Raw genomic sequence first — 4,248 nt, 5'->3', positions numbered from 1 at the left:
AGGCAGGTGTATTGGATTAAAGCCCAAAACTCGCCTGAAAAGGCAAGGATAAGCCAATGAGGCGCGAGCCCCTTGGCGATACAAGGGGCTCCCCCTTTTTTCTGTAAAAAAGTCGCGAGAATGAGTTGCTCTTCATTCTCTTCGTCTTCAACCTACAAACACTCGAAAAACGCCCCAAATTCTCCATTGTTGATCTTGTTTTCTCGCTTGAGATCGTGCCCAATTTATTATGTCGTCTCAAGGTATGTAAATACTATTGATTCCACTATTTGTCTTTTTTCTTGATTGTATTAGGTCGAAACTCTAACCCCTTGAAAATCGATTTGGGCGTTTGTATTGGCCCATTTTCAAGTGAAATTAATTATTATATTAGGTTTGAAATGGTAGAAAAAACGAAATTATATGACGGTATTTCGTTTTCTTGACAGGTGGCGGTTTTTAATTCCGTCATTTGAAATGTTTGAAAATAGCGAGTTTGAATTTCGCTATTTTGTATTTGTATTTGTATTTGAAAATGACGGTTTTCAATTCCGTCGTGTGAAATTTGTGAAAATAGCGAATTCGAATTTCATTATTTTGTATTTGTGAGTTGAAAATGACGGTTTTTAATTCCGTCGTTAAAATTTGTGAAAATAGCGAATTTGAATTTCACTATTTTGTATTTCTATTTGAAAATGACGGTTTTTAATTCCGTCGTTTGAAATTTTTGAAAATACCGAATTCGAATTTTACTATTTTGTATTTGTGATTTGAAAATGACGGTTTTTAATTCCGTCGTTGAAATTTGTGAAAATAGCGAATTTGAATTTCACTATTTTGTATTTGATTTGAAAATGACGGTTTTTAATTCCGTCGTTAAAAATTTGTGAAAATAGCGAATTTGAATTTCACTATTTTGTAATTGTATTTGAAAATGACGGTTTTTAATTCCGTCGTTGAAATTTGTGAAAATAGAGAATTTGAATTTCGTTATTTCGTATTTGATTTGAAAATGACGGTTTCTAATCTCGTCGTTAAAATTTGTGAAAATAGCGAGTTTGACTTTCGCTATTTTATATTTTATGAAATTGATCTCTGGATTGGTGTATTGGATTAAAGCCCAAAACTACTTTGAAAAGGCAAGGATAAGCCAAAGAGGCGCGAGCCCCTTGGCGATACAGGGGGCTCCCTCTTTTTATGTAAAAAGTCGGGAGAATGAGTTGCTCTTCATTCTCTTCGTCTTCAACCTACAAACACTCGAAAAACGCCCCAAATTCTCCATTGTTGATCTTGTTTTCTCGCTTGAGATCGTGCCCAATTTATCATGTCGTCTCAAGGTATGTAAATACTATTGATTCCACTATTTGTCTTTTTCTTGATTGTATTAGGTCGAAACTCTAACCCCTTGAAAATCGATATGGGCGTTTGTGCTTGGCCCATTTTCAAGTGAAATTAATGATTGTATTAGGTTTGAAATGGTAGAAAAAACGAAATTATATGACGGTATTTCGTTTTCTTGACAATGGCGGTTTTTAATTCCGTCATTCGAAATGTGTGAAAATAGCGAGTTTGAATTTCGCTATTTTGTATTTGTATTTGAAAATGACGGTTTTCAATCCCGTCGTGTGAAATTTGTGAAAATAGCGAATTCGAATTTCATTATTTTGTATTTGTGAGTTGAAAATGACGGTTTTTAATCCCGTTGTTAAAATTTGTGAAACTAGCGAATTTGAATTTCACTATTTTGTATTTCTATTTGAAAATGACGGTTTTTAATTCCGTCGTTTGAAATTTAAGAAAATAGCGAATTCGAATTTTACTATTTTGTATTTGTGATTTGAAAATGACGGTTTTTAATTCCGTCGTTGAAATTTGTGAAAATAACGAATTTGAATTTCACTATTTTGTATTTGATTTGAAAATGACGGTTTTTAATTCCGTCGTTTAAAATTTGTGAAAATAGCGAATTTGAATTTCACTATTTTGTAATTGTATTTGAAAATGACGGTTTTTAATTCCGTCGTTTAAAATTTGTGAAAATATCGAATTCGAATTTTACTTTTTTGTATTTGTGATTTGAAAATGACGGTTTTTAATTCCGTAGTTTGAAATTTTTGAAAATAGCGAATTCGAATTTCACTATTTTGTATTTGATTTGAAAATGACGGTTTTTAATTCCGTTGTTTGAAATTTGTGAAAATAGTGAATTTGAATTTCACTATTTTTTAATTGTATTTGAAAATGATGATTTTTAATTCTGTAGTTTGAAATTTGTGAAAATAGCGAATTCGAATTTCATTATTTTCTATTTGTAATTTGAAAGTGACGGATTTTAATTATGTCGTTTGAAATTTGTGAAAATTGCAAATTCAAGTTTCACTATTTTGTATTTCTAATTTGAAAATGACTGTTTTTAATTCCGTCGTTGAAATTTGTGAAAATAGCGAATTCGAATTTCATTATTTTGTATTTGTGAGTTGAAAATGATTAATTACGTCGTTGAAATTTGTGAAAATAGCGAATTTGAATTTCACAATTTTGTATTTCTATTTGAAAATGACGGTTTTTAATTCCGTCGTTTGAAATTTGTGAAAATAGCGAATTCGAATTTTACTATTTTGTATTTGTGTTTTGAAAATGACGGTTTTTAATTCCGTCGTTGAAATTTGTGAAAATAGCGAATTTGAATTTCACTATTTTGTATTTGATTTGAAAATGACTGTTTTTAATTCCGTCTTTAAAAATTTGGGAAAATAGCGAATTTGAATTTCACTATTTTGTAATTGTATTTGAAAATGACGGTTTTTAATTCCGTCGTTGAAATTTGTGAAAATAGAGAATTTGAATTTCGTTATTTCGTATTTGATTTGAAAACGACGGTTTCTAATCTCGTCGTTAAAATTTGTGAAAATAGCGAGTTTGACTTTCGCTATTTTATATTTTATGAAATTGATCTCAGGCAGGTGTATTGGATTAAAGCCCAAAACTCGCCTGAAAAGGCAAGGATAAGCCAAAGAGGCGCGAGCCCCTTGGCGATACAAGGGGCTCCCCCTTTTTTCTGTAAAAAAGTCGCGAGAATGAGTTGCTCTTCATTCTCTTTGTCTTCAACCTACAAACACTCGAAAAATGCCCCAAATTCTCCATTGTTGATCTTGTTTTCTCGCTTGAGATCGTGCCCAATTTATTATGTCGTCTCAAGGTATGTAAATACTATTGATTCCACTATTTGTCTTTTTTCTTGATTGTATTAGGTCGAAACTCTAACCCCTTGAAAATCGATTTGGGCGTTTGTATTGGCCCATTTTCAAGTGAAATTAATTATTATATTAGGTTTGAAATGGTAGAAAAAACGAAATTATATGACGGTATTTCGTTTTCTTGACATGTGGCGGTTTTTAATTCCGTCATTTGAAATGTTTGAAAATAGCGAGTTTGAATTTCGCTATTTTGTATTTGTATTTGTATTTGAAAATGACGGTTTTCAATTCCGTCGTGTGAAATTTGTGAAAATAGCGAATTCGAATTTCATTATTTTGTATTTGTGAGTTGTAAATGACGGTTTTTAATTCCGTCGTTAAAATTTGTGAAAATAGCGAATTTGAATTTCACTATTTTGTATTTCTATTTGAAAATGACGGTTTTTAATTCCGTCGTTTGAAATTTTTGAAAATACCGAATTCGAATTTTACTATTTTGTATTTGTGATTTGAAAATGACGGTTTTTAATTCCGTCGTTGAAATTTGTGAAAATAGCGAATTTGAATTTCACTATTTTGTATTTGATTTGAAAATGACGGTTTTTAATTCCGTCGTTAAAAATTTGTGAAAATAGCGAATTTGAATTTCACTATTTTGTAATTGTATTTGAAAATGACGGTTTTTAATTCCGTCGTTGAAATTTGTGAAAATAGAGAATTTGAATTTCGTTATTTCGTATTTGATTTGAAAATGACGGTTTCTAATCTCGTCGTTAAAATTTGTGAAAATAGCGAGTTTGACTTTCGCTATTTTATATTTTATGAAATTGATCTCTGGATTGGTGTATTGGATTAAAGCCCAAAACTCGCCTGAAAAGGCAAGGATAAGCCAAAGAGGCGCGAGCCCTTGGCGATACAGGGGCTCCTCTTTTTATGTAAAAAGTCGGGAGAATGAGTTGCTCTTCATTCTCTTCGTCTTCAACCTACAAACACTCGAAAAACGCCCCAAATTCTCCATTGTTGATCTTGTTTTCTCGCTTGAGATCGTGCCCAATTTATCATGTCGTCTCAA

Source organism: Silene latifolia, chromosome 3 (assembly GCF_048544455.1).
Source record: "Silene latifolia isolate original U9 population chromosome 3, ASM4854445v1, whole genome shotgun sequence".
NCBI lineage: Eukaryota > Viridiplantae > Streptophyta > Magnoliopsida > Caryophyllales > Caryophyllaceae > Silene > Silene latifolia.
Note: the sequence above shows the minus strand (reverse complement) of the source record.